A 19,172-nucleotide genomic window follows, 5' to 3' on the forward strand; every position below is an offset into this window, starting at 1 on the left:
CAATAAATGTATCAATCAATCAATCAACGAGTATCGATAACTAGGAGAGGAGAGCTCGCTAGTGTTCAAGAATAATTAATAAGTAAGGCGTGCGCCTTTTGCGCCTTTTGGTTGCCTGTTACCTTATTTCACACCAACGCCACCCATAACCGTAAGCAAACGACTCTCAAACCGCGTGCTTTCAAACTCGTCTCAGTGCTACCAATGCCTGGTTGTGGTATTTCATATCGTATTTAGGGTTATCTGATTACTCATTGATGACACGCACACCACATGTATTGACTTCCAACTCTGCTTAATTAGGTACCGCTACTCCTATCAACTCTTCTTTCTGCTATTTGAGGTCACTGTAGGCATGTATATACTAGATATTTAACAAATACTATGACAAAAAATAACCACCAACACTAGGAGGGAATAATAAATTCTTAGCTGCATATATTAGTATATGAGATCCTATTCTCACTATATAAAGAATCGCTCATTGTTCCAAGTCAAGAAAATTATTTCATATTTAGTATCTAAATATGGTATTTAAACAATAATGAACACTTCAATGTATTAATCATGCTGTGTCTCATCATAATTATTGTTGTTATCATTGTTCTAAAATGTTGAAGACAAAACTATAAGTCAGGGTACTCTAGTCTCTCAATCCTAAATGATGATCAAAACTGTAAGGGAAACTGTGTCTTACATGATAAAGGTGTTAACCTAAGGCAACACACAAACAAACAAAGGGCTCTCATAAAATAATAATAACAAGGTGGGAGGCCCAACTTGGTTTGAAATGTGTCTTAACCCTTAATTCTCTTCAAAGGGATTACTTTGAAAAAAAAAGATAAAAAGTTAAGCAGAGAAAAATTGACATTTGAGTAATTATCAGGATAATGGGTAGGAATGATGTGTAGGATGGCTTAGTTTCACAGAACAGAAATTACTTGAGTCACTAATGATTATAATGGAACACAACATGTTGAGTGAATTTCAGTTTTTAACCATACACAATAAATGTAATAAGCAAAAGAAGTAAGGTATATATAGAAAAAGTAAATTGGTGTACATGCAGACAAAAGCTACATAGTTGATCACATCATAGACACAAACAACAAAACACCCAAACACAGACCTAAATATTAACATTAATATCACAAACTAACACAATAACATATCACATTCAAAGACAAAAGCTACATAGTTGATCACATCAAGCAGAGACGTCACACAAGCAAGTCAAATATACATTAGGCATTTTAACACATAGCTAAAAATAAATATACATAAAAAAAAAAAAAAAAGCTAAAAAATATGATGTCAGTTTGGTACAGAGTGTTTGGACCTGCCAGAGAGAGGGAGTGGTTATGGGGTGCTACATTAGGTTAGGTTGGTAAAAGGCTGAGATTTTTCAAAAGTAAGAAAAAAAAAAATAAATAAAGTCACACCACCTGGTAATGTTTGGAGAGAGAGAGAGAGAGAGAGAGAGAGAGAGAGAGTGAGAGAGAGAGAAAACCAAAATCATACCCACACACTCCAAACATCTGCACAGACCACTTAAAACACACAGCACACATCAAAATCATACCACACACTCCATACACACACACACACATACACACAGACCACTTAAAATACTCACCACACACCAAAATCATCCCCACACACGCACAGACCACTTAGAACCCTTAAAACTAACCTAAAACACACTCAATACACCATGCAACACCTCAAAATTCCCCTAACCGCACTCAGAACACACTCATTTATTCAAACACCCAACTACACCACACTCAAGATATGTAAAATATACCTAAAAACATCTAACACACACTGAAAACACACAAAATACACTCAAAACACCCTGCAACACTACCAAACACACTCAAAATACTTCAGATATAACCCAAAAACACCAAAAGGCCTTATAAAGAACGGTAACATTAAAAGGGACTTACCTAAATATTGTGGTTTGGCTCCTCCTCTTCTTCCACTTCCATTTTCCTTTCTTCTTCCTTTTTTCTTTCTTCTACTGCTCCCATCTACACGCCTGAGCCTAGAAACACATCAAAACACTTAGAAAACACGAGATATTAGGCAAAATATTGAGGAAGTGTAGGGAGAGCACCTATTGTGGCTTGTCTGCTCCTCCACTTATTCCTCCCTTTCTCCTTCCTTCCTCCTCATACTCTTTTATTTCTCCTTCCTTGTTCCTTCTGCTACTAATATCTACACACCTGAGCCAAGAAACACGGAAAACACGTAGAAATCACTAGATATAAGGCAAAATATCGACGAACTGGGCGGTAGGGAGGAGGGAGGACACCGGCCTGAGTCACCCCCTTGGCTGTGACGTCATCAAGAGCGCGGGAACAGTGGTGACTTGGCTGAATTACGTAAATAATTCTAAAAATGACTTCAAGAAAAAACGAAGCCAAGGCCGAATGCTTACTCTTTTATGACTTGATAGATAATTTAATTAATATCCAAAACGTCAAAACATCTCCTGCTTAACTAGTTTTAAAAAACTGTCTAAATTAAGTATATAAAATGTATATAAACATTTCCACTTATAACGCTGCCAAAACGTCCAGCCATTTCGACTTTATATTTCTTTCGAAAAATATTAGACAATGTAAACTCTCTTCTAAGGCATCCAACACTGACCTAGAACCAGAAGTGAACGAGTGACAAAGCATTTATGTAAAACAAAACCATTAAACTCTAAACTCATCAGAAACTCTTGTAAAGTCAACCTATTTTCACTTGGCGAATATTCTAACACATTCTACAGAGACTGAGCTTTCTTTTAAGGCATTCTACAACGAGTTTGACCGTCAAACAGAAACGTAAACAAATAAAATCTAAAAAATAAAACTTACGTTAAACGGGACAAAACACCACTTCAAAGTCCACATATTTCACTCAATGGATTGATTTCACGCTTAAAAAAGTACACACAATTTTTTGATACCATAAAGGCCCAGTTACACCTCAAAATTTAAAAAATGAAATTGAGAGATGGGAAATTTTGAAGGTTATGGCAGCTCATATTTAAGCTATAAAACACCACTAAACGCCACATATTTACCGAACACAGGCGCGGAACACACTTCAAACACAACGAAATATTTAGAGAAACCATAAAACACATCATGGAAGCGTAATATTATTTTTAGAGAATATATCAAAAAAAGTATTAGAACCCGCAGGTTGCCAAGTGGGGGACAGGGGTGGAGGGGGGGGGGGGACGGGGGCCGGGCGGGAGGTAACATCCGGGAACACTGCAGCGCGGACTCCATAATCCTTATGTTGCATTTATTATCTCACCACAACATAATTAAGCCCCATCGGCAAAACTTGCCCAGGGAACATGCAACGGTACTGTAATGCCTGCATTCTGACACATGTTTGGCTTACGGTGAGTCAAAGAAGCAAATAATACCTGGTAATACTGACAACTGCTCGTTATACCCATCACCTTTTCAACATTTGGGCACTGTTTTCACTCTCATATGCAAAGAAAACCTACAAATAAGAGAGTGGCCTTAGAAATACCTGAAATAAATGATGGTGAGGCGTTGTGGAGAGTCGTGGTGAAGAGTTGCATTGGTCTCTTGTCTTGCCGCTGGTGCTGTCGGGAATGTCATCACTTCACTTTGTGTGTTTGGGTGTAAATGGGCATGTTGTGGATGTGTTGCGGGGTGTTTATGGGGTGTATAAGCAACACCACACGGCCATCACCACTGTTTGTTGTGCACTCGGCCCACCACAATTCTTTCCTTCCTTACACACTAATCCCTTATCAACACCACTGCCACACCTTACACACCTGTTCCTTGGTGCATTAATAACCTCCACCACCTCTGTCACGGCACTGTCACCTCTATACAGGCTGAAAATATAACGGCACTCCAGTTAGGTCAACCGTGTCTCTTGGCGGCAGGTACCGACGCCATCATCAACTGTGGCTCTCTCAAGGAATTCACTCTCTTCTCCTTGCCCGCTATAAATTCCAATACTATGTCCTTGTATGTGTTAAATTCTCAGTGTTGGAAAAGTATCACGGAATTATGTGTGAAATATTTAGTGTTATTATGGTTTTAGTTTATTTAAGGATACAAGTTGCCGTGGGAGCTTCAAAATGTCGACATTACTAAACTCAGCATTCACAACACAATAAATTCCAATACTATGTCCTTGCTTGTGTTAAATTCTCAGTATTTGAAAGTTATCTGGGAATTATGTGTGGAATACTCAATGTTTTTATGGTTTTAATCTATTTGAAGATACAAGCAGCCGTGGGAGGAGCTTTAAAATGTCGACATTACCAAAACTCAGCATTCACAACACACAATATATAAATCTAATTAAAGAATACACAAAAAAAAAAAAAAATAACAATCATTAAAAACAAACATGCTAAACAGTGAGAGATGAGTGACAAAATATCGACATTACAAATCACAACATTCAAAACAAATAAAAAGGAACACAAACAAATAATAACTAAAAAAAAAAAAAAAAAAATACAAAATGTGTGTAGTGTGTGTGGTGATAGAGTGGTAGAGAGCAGTGTGGTGTATGGTGTGTGGTGACTGGTGTGTGTGGTGATAGAGTGGAAGAGAGCAGTTGGTGTATGGTGTGGTGACAGTGGTGTGTGTGGTGATAGAGTGAAAGAGAGCAAATTGTGGTGTATGGTGTGTGTGGTGAAAGAGTGGAAGAGAGCAGTATGTGTGTGACAGTGGTGTGTGTGGTGTGAGTGACAGTGGTGTGTGTGGTGCAGTGTGGTGTGTGAGACAGTGGAGACAGAGAAAGAGAGCAAATTGTGGTGTATGGTGACAGCGGTGTGTGTGGTGACAGAGTGAAAGAGAGCAAATTGTGGTGTATGGTGACAGTGGTGCGTGTGGTGAGAGAGTGAAAGACACCAAATTGTGGTGTATGGTGTGTGGTATATGGTCCGCCACGCACACTCCCAGTGACAGAGTCCTCGCGCCTCTTAGACCTACAACTCTCTCTCTCTCTCTCTCTCTCTCTCTCTCTCTCTCTCTCTCTCTCTCTCATTTAAAGTGATAGGTAATTGCGGATTGAATATTTTTCTGACAATATTCTCCTTATATCTCATGATAGTCTTATAATCTTCTTTAAGAGTCTGTGTGACTTCGCCGAAGTCACGCACACACACACACACACACACACACACACACACGGCCCGGTAGCTCAGTGGTTAGAGCGCTGGCTTCACAAGCCAGATGACCGGGGTTCGATTCCCCGGCCGGGTGGAGATATTTGGGTGTGTCTCCTTTCACGTGTAGCCCCTGTTCACCTAGCAGTGAGTAGGGTACGGGATGTAAATCGAGGAGTTGTGACCTTGTTGTCCCGGTGTGTGGTGTGTGCCTGGTCTCAGACCTATCCCAAGATCGGAAACAATGAGCTCTGAGCTCGTTCCGTAGGGTAACGTCTGGCTGTCTCGTCAGAGACTGCAGCAGATCAAACAGTGAATTACACACACACACACACACACACTATAAAGAAACCAAAATAAAAGTAAGAAAAACGTGTTATTTTTGTAGTTTTCAGCTTTTTTTGCACCAAAACACAGAAATGCAGGCAAAACGCATGATTACACACTGTTTGTTTAAGGAACTCAAATGTCAAAAATTGGTTATTTTGGTGTTTTCCAGCATTTTATGCACCAAAACTCAAAAATGCAGGCAAAACACTATATTTGTAAAAAAAAAAAAACTCTTATTTGTGTTTTTAAGGTGTTTTATGAAAAAAATTATGAGTTTTTTTTTCATAAAACTTAAAATCACATAATGCGACCTTTTACCAAATATAGTGGTTTGTTTGCCTTTCTGAGTTTTGGTGCATAAAATGCTGGAAAACATTAAAATAACCAAATTTTGACATATTTCAGTTCCTTAAACAAATAGTCTGTATTCATGCGTTTTGTATGCATTTCTGTATTTTGGTGGAAAAAAAAGCTGAAAACTACTTTTACTTTGGTTTCTCTATATAGACTTGTTTTTCTTTTTATGAATTTTATCGTTTTGAAGCACAACAATGTAAAATGACTTGATTAGCAGTCCTTCTTACCTTGAAACAGAATTCCGGTGTCCGATTAGATCTTTAATAACTAACTTGGCTAGACTGAACCTTACAGTATGTATATTCTCTCGGGAGTGCTAAAGTATATTCCCTCGTGAGCGCCTAAGACTGAACTTTATGTATTATTCCCTCGGCAGTCGTGTAAATACCAGAGTGAACCAGTCACCGGTCACCACAGGCTCCACGTCATGTGCCTCAGTCTGCAGCCTGCACCCACACCCTCGCTCAACCATCCACACGCCATACACAGTTACACACACTCGCATACACCGGAAACTTATACACAAGGAAATCAGCCATATTTTTATTTTTCTTAAATATGCTTTACAGTAACAAAACCATTCCATAGCATAAGTACAGTACAATATTCATACATCTTGGCTAGCCTCACATAGCCTACACATGCTGAGCTGCCTCCCCCGCTCGGCTCCTCATGCCAGCTTGCTCGCTGGCTTGCTCATCCACACCACACCCGAACATTCACAACCTTGTTCATGTTACTGTATTAAAACAAAGGAATATGAGATTCAGAACACTAGTGAGAAATGTCAATAGAAACAAGATAGATGCAAGTAAAGAGAATATAGAAGGTATAGAGAGAAAATATATACACTAAATAAGAATCGAGATGATAGAAATATGAAAGAAGAGAGAAAGAGAGAGAGAGAGAGAGAGAGAGAGAGAGAGAGAGAGAGAGAGAGAGAGAGAGAGAGAGAGAGAGAGAGAGAGAGATTACTTTGAGCTGCACAGAAAAAAAAAAAGATTAGTTTGACCTGAAAGAGAAAAAGAGAAAGATTACAGTTTGTCCTACTTAAAAAAAAAAAAAAAAAGTTTGGTCTTTTAGAGAACAATATAAATGGTTAGTTTGACCTGCATGGGATAGTTTGACCTATAAGAAATAGGTATTGATTAGACCTGTAAAAAATTAAACAATAATCTTACCTACACACACACACACACACACACACACACACACACAAAAGTCAAGATAGAACCATTTCTTCACCTTTTCCATCTTCATTGCGAGGTTTGCATACTTCCATCCATACTATATGATAGCATGTGCACGCCCGCCACAGCCAGCCTGCCAGCCTGCCACGCCGCCACCACCACCACCAGCACGAGGCTCCTGGATCGCCGCCAAGGTGCGCTAACCAGGGCATTACTGGGGAAGACTAGATAATTAACATGTACCTGGAAGAGAAGGTTAGTTTGTACCTGGAAGAGAATGGTTAGCCGCGCCGCCTATCGCCCGATGCCTAACACCTAACGCCTAGCAAACCGTAATTTGTACTTTACTTTATTTCGAAGGGTTGCTCCAGCGGTGTCAGTCCCACGGTGTGACCTGTGATACGGGTACTCACCTGTAAAGAGGAGAAGGAGGGAGTTAGTGTGGTGTGGTTATCAAAGCTAGTATTTCATTATTAACGGAGATCAGTATAGGAGTCACGTGGTTCAGGTTAATGCTTAGTAGCGACTTAGTACTTTATTGCAGTTATTATATTGAAGCTTAAATAACAACCTCAACTTACCAAATCCAACGCGAGGAAGACGCATTCAATAAGATAAACTAACGCACACTATTATCTCTACACTAACCGCGACGCCACGCACGCAAACACAAGGAACCGCACTCGCCCGCCGCCATAAGACTAAAGGCCGAGGATTTCTTCAGCTGGTGTGGGATCACCTCGGCTGTCTTCGAATGTGCTGCCCTTCCTTTGGCTGACACACTCCCACCTCACGCCCTCACATCCACACCACACTATAAGATCACACTAACTTTGTGCTCACTGAGACACATTTCAGCGCTAAGAAAGAGATGAGATTGGTGGGAGATTAATTATATACCGCACTCGATTTGTTTTCTTGCCATACTTTCGCACAGGGACATGGAACAAGAGGCTGCTAACTGCTTGTTATCCTCACGCCACACACTCCCCCTATCCCCTCCTGCCTGCCTTCTTTTGACTGGAGGTGCTCCACATTGTGGCGCCTCTCCAAAAGAATGTACGTATATTTATTTATTGACAGTCAGGCTGCACTGTATGCCCTTCAATCCACCTCCCCATGGACTGTGATCTAGTTAATAAGTGTCTAGATCTCATCCACACCCTAGAAGGTGCTGGTGCCACGGTCCATTTCATCTGGATACCCTCATGTGGGTGGGTATCCCGCTAAATGAAAAAGCAGACCACCTTGCTCAGTGTGCCCTACAAGATGATACAGTGGACCCTGGCACTGAGTACACTCTGGGTTATGTTAAAAGTAGCATTAAGGACTTTGTACATAGTAGCATTAGTGATCAGTTGGAGCTTTGTTGCCATAGGGGCAGTAGCAGTCTAGTCTTCACTATGCACGCGTCTCCCAGAACTGTGCCTACACACACCTACGGGAGACACACTGCATCACATGACAGGGTGGCAATGAGGTTCAGATTAGGCTACAAATACTTTTGGGAAGTCAGTGCTTCTCCTGGTGTGTGCTGTGTGGTGCACCAAAGGGCACACTGTATGTCACTATATCATGGAATGTCCTCTCATTGTTAAATTTAGGCCACAAGGTCAGCATGACTTGTACAGCCTCATTGACCATCCTAGACTCAACCACTCTCAGGGATATACTCAGTTTGCCCAGACTGTAGGATGTTTATGCAATAAGGTGTGCAATATCTGTATTTATTTAATGAAATACTTGTATTCTTGTTATGTATACTGTCTAGTGTTATTTTTTTGATACTTTAACCTTAAGTCTTTGCCCATGGGTGGCAAGGTCCATCCTCCTCCTTTTTTTGTAATTATTTATTAATTCAATAATAAATGTATCAATCAATCAATCAACAATAACTAGGAGAGGAGAGCTTGAAGATCTTTTTATGCATAAATGATCTAACTTCCCAAGGGTGCAGGCTGTACATGTTTACTGTGATGGTTCAGTGGATGGCAGCAAATCTGGATGTGGCCTGTTCATCCGCAACTACACCTCTTCCTCTGAATACACTGACACTGAGGTGTCCAAGAGGCTTCCTGACAACCTGTCCTCTACAAGGGCAGAACTATATGCCATGCTAGGTTTACAAATTGTCCTTCATTTGGGGAAAGATGTTTACTTTTTTGTTGATAGTCAGGGTGCCTTATATTCATTGTTGTCTCCTTCCCCTGCTGATTGTGATCTCATCAACAAGTGTCTTGGTGTCATTGATCTCTTGGAGAGAGATAATCTCAGAGTATGTTTCACCTGGGTGCCTTCTCATGTTGGCATTTCCCATAATGAAAAAGCTGATGTTCTTCCCCGTCACTCCCTTACTGAGGACATTGCTGACTGTCCTGTTGAACACACTTATAATAACATCAAGGGTCAGTTTAAACGTCATGTTTGCAGCACCATTGCTCATAACCTTGACACTTGTTATGGGAAAGGCAGTCCCAGTTCAGTCCATTATGTACATGTCACCTATGGCAGGAAGAGTGCAGCCCATGACCTTGTTGCTATGCGTCTCAGGCTGGGTTACAGGTACTATTGGGAGGTCAGTGGGGCTGCTGCCGTGCCCTGTAAGCTGTGTCACAGTCTTGCAGGGCACACACTTGCCCACTATGTCATGGAGTGTCCTTTGCTGGTGCATTTCCGCCCACAGGGGAACTGGGATCTGCCACCAATGATAAAGTGGTTTTTCAACAATGACATAATTAATCCCTGCCATCCTCAAGGATTTCCCACTTTTTGCTCCACCTTTGTAAATAATGTAAATATACTTAAGGTTATTTATTTTTACTGCAATACATTAGTTTTCTATGAACATTTGTTTGGGGATGGGTTGCAAGCTCCTCCCATCTCCTTTGTTGTACTTTTTCAACAATAAACTTATCAAATCAAATCAAACCTTAAGTCTATGCCCATGGGGGGGCAGGGTGGCAAGGTCCATCCTCCTCCTTTTTTGTAATTATTTATTAATTCAACAATAAATGTATCAATCAATCAATCAACGAGTATCGATAACTAGGAGAGGAGAGCTCGCTAGTGTTCAAGAATAATTAATAAGTAAGGCGTGCGCCTTTTGGTTGCCTGTTACCTTATTTCACACCAACGCCACCCATAACCGTAAGCAAACGACTCTCAAACCGCGTGCTTTCAAACTCGTCTCAGTGCTACCAATGCCTGGTTGTGGTATTTCATATCGTATTTAGGGTTATCTGATTACTCATTGATGACACGCACACCACATGTATTGACTTCCAACTCTGCTTAATTAGGTACCGCTACTCCTATCAACTCTTCTTTCTGCTATTTGAGGTCACTGTAGGCATGTATATACTAGATATTTAACAAATACTATGACAAAAAATAACCACCAACACTAGGAGGAATAATAAATTCTTAGCTGCATATATTAGTATATGAGATCCTATTCTCACTATATAAAGAATCGCTCATTGTTCCAAGTCAAGAAAATGTTCACTTCATACAAAGGCTTATAACATCAGTAAAAATGTCAAAATATCTAATATACACATGCCCAAAGGTACACACACAGTATGTGTGTATGTACCTTTGTAGTGTGTTGAGTCAACACTTATAATAGAGGTAGCAGAAAAAAACAATGGTTTATTTGTGTTTTATTTCATATTTAGTATCTAAATATGATATTTTAACAATAATGAATACTTCAATGCATTAATCATGTTATGTCTCATCATAATTGTTGTTATCATTGTTCTAAAAATGTTGAAGACAAAACTATAAGTCAGGGTACTCTAGTCTCTCAATCCTAATGATGATCAAAACTGTAAGGGAAACTGTGTCTTACATGATAAAGGTGTTAACCTAAGGCAACACACAAACAAACAAAGGGCTCTCACAAAATAATAACAAGGTGGGAGGCCCAATTTAGTTTGAAATGTGTCTTAACCCTTAATTCTCTTCCAAAGGGATTACTTTGAAAAACTTAAAAGTTAAGCAGCAAAATATTGACATTTGAGTAATTATCAGGATAATGGTGTAGGAGGGCTTAGTTTCACAGAACACAAAATACTTGACTCACTAATGATTATAATGGAACACAGCATGTTGAGTGAATTTCAGTTTTTTGAAGCATACACAATAAATGTAACAAGAAAAGAAGTAAGGTATATATAGAGAAAAGTAAATTGGTGTACATGCAGACAAAAGCTACATAGTTGATCACATCAACTATGCAAGATGCCACAACAGAGCATACACCATTATCACAGACCTCAGACATTATTAGCATTATATATCAGCATTGAAACTAACACAATAAGCATATCACCATTCAAAGTTACAAAATAAAAGATGCATGTTTAAGCACCTAGAAGCAGGTAGTGGTTTTGTGGGAATACCCACATGTTTGTAAGCCCTAGCTACAGCCAAAATATCACTAAAGAGTATGAAAAGCAGAGACGTCACACAAGCAAGTCAAATATACATTAAGCATTTTAACACATAGCTAGGTATCCTACATCAATGCAAACAAACATGTTTCAATTCAGAAAAAAAAATCATACCATTGTCTTTCCATTCATGAAAACCAGTTAGACTGGCAATAAAGTATATTTCGTCAAGGATATGAATATAATCAGTAAGGCAAAGCAAAAACAATGTAAAGCAAAGCAATACAAACTACACACAAGTGTAATAGGAAAACCCAAAGGTAATAACATTCACTTCTCATGCACAAAACTGTACAACACAATAAGCACACTTTAGTATTGGTTAAACCTAAATCAAGCAAACATGACCATAGATACAACATACGACTAATTGGTAGGTTGAAAAAAAGTATTTGTACACTAACAAACGAGGACTTAACAATAAACATGCTATACAGAAAATAGATTACATACCTTTTCCTTCACAGGCCATATTGAAGCTGAAATACTTTATATCAATCAAAATACAATATCATAACAATATACACTAAGTCCTCGTCATGCGGTACATATGCATTCCTGAAAACCTCACCGTAAATCAAAATTACCGTATACCGAACCCATTACAACATGTAATAGTAAGGAATGCGTTCCAGCACGTCAAAAGTCACCCATACAGAAATAAAAGCTACACGAGTTTCTATGCAGATGACACACAACTTTTGAAGAAAGTTGGGTCTATAGCAGGACTTAGATAGACTATGGTAATGGAGGAAAAGATGGGAGATGGAATTCAACATTAAGAAATGTAGCATAATGGAATTTAGGAAGAGCAAAAATAGGATAACAAGACAATACCAACTTGGAGAAGAGAAGATTAAGAAGGTGGAAAGTGAAAAGGACCTGCGAGTTCTCATAACAAAGGAAATGTCCCCCAATAAACATATCAATAAAATTGTTGGTGAGACCTACAACTTACTGAGAAATATTAGAATTGCATTCACATATATTGATGAAGATATGGTGAAAAAAGTTATTGGCATCCTTGATCAGACCACGACTGGAGTATGCAGCAATACTGTGGTCACCTCACACCAGGAAGAATATCACGAAAATTGAAAGGCTACAAAGAGCGGCCACCAAACTGGCCGCAACCTTGTCAGCTCTTACGTATGAAAAGAGACTGGACTGACCAACACTGGAGCAGAGAAGAAAAAGAGGCAACCTGTTGACCATCTACAGAATAATGAATAATATGGAGCTTCCTGATAGGATGGACCTGCTGAAATGGGACACAAGGGACACAAGAGGACATGGACTAAAACTCACAAAAGACAACTACAGCTTCCCCCATAGAGTGATAGATATATGGAACAGACTGGACAGAGAGGTGGTGTGTGGAAAGTCCACCACCACCACCACTTGAACACAAAATTAGACACTGTGAGATACAGAGACGGGACAACACCACCATAGGCTCCCCTCCCGTAAAATACAACTAGGTAAATACACACACACACACCAATTTGGGAAATAATTACAAGTTCACTAAATGAAGTGAAAGTTCCACTCGAATGGAAGATAGCCAAGGTAATACCAATATCTAAAGGAAGAAAGGCAACTGAACCACTAAACTACAGACCAGCGTCACTTACAAGCATTTTGGGGAAGTTGTGTCAAATTATTGTCAAAGAAAAATGGGTTAAAAATCTGGAAGAAGAAAAGTCATATAGAACAGACAATTTGGGTTCAGGACAGGACGGTCATGTGCATCAAACTTATTAAGCTTCTACTCAAGCGTTATAGAAGGACTGGAAAGCAGAGACAGATGGTGGACACAGTATACCTGGACATAAAAAAGGCTTTTGATAAAGTCCCTCATGAAAGATTACTTTAGAAACTAGAGAACAAGGAGGATTGCAAGGAACCTTATCAGAATGAATAAGGGATTATTTGAAGGACAGGGAAATGAGAACTGTGATCAGAAATACATACTCAACTTGGGGTAAAGTAACTAGCGGAGTGCTACAAGGGTCAGTGTTAGCCCCCATTATGTTCCAGATTTATTTAAACGACATTCACAATGGGGTAAACAGTTATATTAATCTATCTGCTGATGATGCAAAGGTGCTAAGAGTTATCAAAACCAGGGAGGACGTTTTGCTGTTAAAGGAAGATATAAACAAAATCTATGAATGGAGCAGGAAGTGGAAATTGGAGTTTAATGCCAAGAAATGTCAAGTAATGGAACTAAGAAAGAGTAAGAGAAGACCAGTATGGAACTACCTGATGGATAAGGAACAAATAATGAAGACTAAAGAGGAAAAAGATCTGGGAGTGATTATACAGGAAAATTTGAACCCCAAAACACATAAGCAAGATATTTGGATTATCATGTAAAATGTTGACATTTCAATTCATGGACAAAGATATGATGAAAAAATCATCACAAGCATGATACGCCCAAGGCTGGAATATGCAGCTGTGGTGTGGTCTCCACGAGTTCTGAAAAGGATATGAGAAGATTAGAACAGATACAGAAGATTGCTAAAAAAATGGTGCCAGAACTAAAGGACCTAATATACAAAGAATGGCTGAAGGAAATGTGACTGCCAACCTTACAAGATAGAAGAGAATGAGGGGACCTAATAACAATGTACAAGATAGTCAATGGCATTGAACAAAATAGACAAGGAAGACCTGGTGCTGGTGACAGAAGATGGAAGGACAAGAGGACATGTAAAGAAGATCAGGATGACGCAGTGTGTGAAGGATACTGGAAAATAATTTTCCTCATAGAAAAAATATCCTTAAAAATATTAAACAATCTGGCTGGGGCAACAATATCTATTACTGTAATGATGACATTATTATAACTATATATAATATCCTAGTATTAGATTCATATATTACACAAAAGATAATTAAGATTCGTTTATTACTTAAGACAATAAAAAGAATGGATGACTATTCATAGGAGATGTACAATTTGATCATGTATACAGACATACAGACATTCAATTTTACATATAAATACAATATATGAGCATATAAATACAATATATACACATGTTAAGATATATATACTAACTAATAATTTCTAAATTTTATCTCTTGTATTTTTGTTGGGTTTAGATTGCTGATTGATATTAATGAAAATGGGAAGGTGGTCAGATATACAGCAGTGAAGGATCCCTGAGAATGAGTGAGGTGTGAAATTTGACCAGATTTGATCTAGTAGCGAGGGCTGACCTAGAGCAGGAGTATCCGGAAATCGTGTAGGTCTGGATATGTGGGGGAAATAATTTAGTGTTTGCATGGTATTAAGGAAAAAGTTTGTAGGAATGTGGGTAGAATGCTCCAATAAATTTATGTTAAAGTCTCCTATAATTAATGATTTGTTACGTCTGAAGATGTCATTATTCAGCATATCATTCATATCAGATGTAAATTCATTGACACCTACATGTTTGCTCTTAGGTCTGTAAAGAACAGTAATTATATAATTTGAATCTCCTAATGTAAGTTTAAGAGTACACATTTCAATGTTTACATTAATGAAGCAAAATGGGTTTAACAATTCTGTTTGTAACATATTGTTAGCAAAAATAGATATCCTTCATGTTCTCTTTCAGTTCTTATTAAGTGATATGAATCATAACCATCCAAAAAATAAAGATGTTTAGTGTGTTCTTGTAGCCATGTCTCAGTAACAGCAATTATATCAGGTGGTTTTGGTAAACAATTAAGGAAAGATTTTAGTACATCAAAGTGTTTGTGAAGTGATCTAATGTTGATATGTATAATGTTAAGGTAATTGTTACATAATGATTTAGTTGATGATATATAATCCTCAAAATTGAAATATTAGGATAAAGAATTAGGATCTCGTTGACCTGAAATTTTTTCTATAACACTAAATTCTAAGTTTAAAGAGAACACTTCATTATCATCATACAAAGAATAAAATAAATTTTCCATATGTTGCAAACAATGTGATATAAATCAGTAATTAAGTACACTAATCAATAACTAAACAAAAGCAAATTAAAACCAAATAGGTCTCTCCAGGTATGCAAATATAGAGAAGAAATACAGTATAGTACTAGTATTTATCATTGTGATGGTAATAGTAGTAGTAGTAGTAGTAGTAGTAGTAGTAGTAGTAGTAGTAGTAGTAGTAGTGGTGGTGGTGGTGGTGGTGGTGGTGGTGGTGGTGGTGGTGGTGGTGGTGGTGGTGGTGGTGGTGGTGGTGGTGGTAGTGGTAGTAGTAGTAGTAGTAGTAGTAGTAGTAGTAGTAGTAGTAGTAGTAGTAGTAGTAGTAGTAGTAGTAGTAGTAGTAGTAGTAGTAGTAGTAGTAGTAGTAGTAGTAGTAGTAGTAGAGAGGTAGTAGTAATAGTAGTGTGTCACAGTGATGTCTTTAGTATTGACATTAGTTATTTTAGGGACAGTATAGTAAATAGTGGAAATAAATGGTAGAACAACAAAACTGTTACACTTCATAGGAAGTAATCATATTAAATTGGAAAAACCAAAATCATACCCACACACTCCAAACATCTGCACAGACCACTTAAAACACACAGCACACATCAAAATCATACCCACACACTCCATACACACACACACACACACAGACCACTTAAAATACTCACCACACACCAAAATCATCCCACACACGCACAGACCACTTAGAACCCTTAAAACTAACCTAAAACACACTCAATACACCATGCAACACCTCAAAATTCCCCTAACCGCACTCAGAACACACTCATTTATTCAAACACCCAACTACACCACACTCAAGATATGTAAAATATACCTAAAAACATCTAACACACACTGAAAACACACAAAATACACTCAAAACACCCTGCAACACTACCAAACACACTCAAAATACTTCAGATATAACCCAAAAACACCAAAAGGCCTTATAAAGAACGGTAACATTAAAAAGGGGACTTACCTAAATATTGTGGTTTGGCTCCTCCTCTTCTTCCACTTCCATTTTTCCTTTCTTCTTCCTTTTTTTCTTTCTTCTACTGCTCCCATCTACACGCCTGAGCCTAGAAACACATCAAAACACTTAGAAAACACGAGATATTAGGCAAAATATTGAGGAAGTGTAGGGAGAGCACCTATTGTGGCTTGTCTGCTCCTCCACTTATTCCTCCCTTCCTCCTCATACTCTTTTATTTCTCCTTCCTTGTTCCTTCTGCTACTAATATCTACACACCTGAGCCAAGAAACACGGAAAACACGTAGAAATCACTAGATATAAGGCAAAATATCGACGAACTGGGCGGTAGGGAGGGAGGGAGGGACACCGGCCTGAGTCACCCCCTTGGCTGTGACGTCATCAAGAGCGCGGGAACAGTGGTGACTTGGCTGAATTACGTAAATAATTCTAAAAATGACTTCAAGAAAAAACGAAGCCAAGGCCGAATGCTTACTCTTTTATGACTTGATAGATAATTTAATTAATATCCAAAACGTCAAAACATCTCCTGCTTAACTAGTTTTAAAAAACTGTCTAAATTAAGTATATAAAATGTATATAAACATTTCCACTTATAACGCTGCCAAAACGTCCAGCCATTTCGACTTTATATTTCTTTCGAAAAATATTAGACAATGTAAACTCTCTTCTCAGGCATCCAACACTGACCTAGAACCAGAAGTGAACGAGTGAAAAGCATTTATGTAAAACAAAACCATTAAACTCTAAACTCATCAGAAACTCTTGTAAAGTCAACCTATTTTCACTTGGCGAATATTCTAACACATTCTACAGAGACTGAGCTTTCTTTTAAGGCATTCTACAACGAGTTTGACCGTCAAACAGAAACGTAAACAAATAAAATCTAAAAAATAAAACTTACGTTAAACGGGACAAAACACCACTTCAAAGTCCACATATTTCACTCAATGGATTGATTTCACGCTTAAAAAAGTACACACAATTTTTTGATACCATAAAGGCCCAGTTACACCTCAAAATTTAAAAAATGAAATTGAGAGATGGGAAATTTTGAAGGTTATGGCAGCTCATATTTAAGCTATAAAACACCACTAAACGCCACATATTTACCGAACACAGGCGCGGAACACACTTCAAACACAACGAAATATTTAGAGAAACCATAAAACACATCATGGAAGCGTAATATTATTTTTAGAGAATATATCAAAAAAAGTATTAGAACCCGCAGGTTGCCAAGGGGGACAGGGGTGGAGCTGGGGGGGGCGGACGGGGGCCGGGCGGGAGGTAACATCCGGGAACACTGCAGCGCGGACTCCATAATCCTTATGTTGCATTTATTATCTCACCACAACATAATTAAGCCCCATCGGCAAAACTTGCCCAGGGAACATGCAACGGTACTGTAATGCCTGCATTCTGACACATGTTTGGCTTACGGTGAGTCAAAGAAGCAAATAATACCTGGTAATACTGACAACTGCTCGTTATACCCATCACCTTTTCAACATTTGGGCACTGTTTTCACTCTCATATGCAAAGAAAACCTACAAATAAGAGAGTGGCCTTAGAAATACCTGAAATAAATGATGGTGAGGCGTTGTGGAGAGTCGTGGTGAAGAGTTGCATTGGTCTCTTGTCTTGCCGCTGGTGCTGTCGGGAATGTCATCACTTCACTTTGTGTGTTTGGGTGTAAATGGGCATGTTGTGGATGTGTTGCGGGGTGTTTATGGGGTGTATAAGCAACACCACACGGCCATCACCACTGTTTGTTGTGCACTCGGCCCACCACAATTCTTTCCTTCCTTACACACTAATCCCTTATCAACACCACTGCCACACCTTACACACCTGTTCCTTGGTGCATTAATAACCTCCACCACCTCTGTCACGGCACTGTCACCTCTATACAGGCTGAAAATATAACGGCACTCCAGTTAGGTCAACCGTGTCTCTTGGCGGCAGGTACCGACGCCATCATCAACTGTGGCTCTCTCAAGGAATTCACTCTCTTCTCCTTGCCCGCTATAAATTCCAATACTATGTCCTTGTATGTGTTAAATTCTCAGTGTTGGAAAAGTATCACGGAATTATGTGTGAAATATTTAGTGTTATTATGGTTTTAGTTTATTTAAGGATACAAGTTGCCGTGGGAGCTTCAAAATGTCGACATTACTAAACTCAGCATTCACAACACAATAAATTCCAATACTATGTCCTTGCTTGTGTTAAATTCTCAGTATTTGAAAGTTATCTGGGAATTATGTGTGGAATACTCAATGTTTTTATGGTTTTAATCTATTTGAAGATACAAGCAGCCGTGGGGAGGAGCTTTAAAATGTCGACATTACCAAAACTCAGCATTCACAACACACAATATATAAATCTAATTAAAGAATACACAAATAAAAAAAAAAAAAATAACAATCATTAAAAACAAACATGCTAAACAGTGAGAGATGAGTGACAAAATATCGACATTACAAATCACAACATTCAAAACAAATAAAAAGGAACACAAACAAATAATAACTAAAAAAAAAAAAAAAAAATACAAAATGTGTGTAGTGTGTGTGATAGAGTGGTAGAGAGCAGTGTGGTGTATGGTGTGTGGTGACTGGTGTGTGTGGTGATAGAGTGGAAGAGAGCAGTTGGTGTATGGTGTGGTGACAGTGGTGTGTGTGGTGATAGAG

At 38.6% G+C, this 19,172-nt stretch overlaps 2 long non-coding RNA genes across 2 annotated transcripts; both read right to left on the reverse strand.

Annotated features, from left to right (window-relative positions):
- Positions 1–2,017: 2,017 nt before the first annotated feature.
- Positions 2,018–4,105, reverse strand: LOC123499849. The gene is made up of 2 exons (XR_006673130.1): positions 3,553–4,105; positions 2,018–2,050 (listed from the first exon to the last, which is right to left on the reverse strand). It is a non-coding gene; the product is annotated as an uncharacterized LOC123499849 (long non-coding RNA).
- Positions 4,106–16,531: 12,426 nt separating this feature from the next.
- On the reverse strand, positions 16,532–18,609 carry LOC123499851. The gene is made up of 2 exons (XR_006673132.1): positions 18,057–18,609; positions 16,532–16,564 (listed from the first exon to the last, which is right to left on the reverse strand). It is a non-coding gene; the product is annotated as an uncharacterized LOC123499851 (long non-coding RNA).
- Between the last annotated feature and the right edge of the window lie 563 nt (positions 18,610–19,172).

Source organism: Portunus trituberculatus, chromosome 50, assembly GCF_017591435.1.
Source record: "Portunus trituberculatus isolate SZX2019 chromosome 50, ASM1759143v1, whole genome shotgun sequence".
Lineage (NCBI taxonomy): Eukaryota > Metazoa > Arthropoda > Malacostraca > Decapoda > Portunidae > Portunus > Portunus trituberculatus.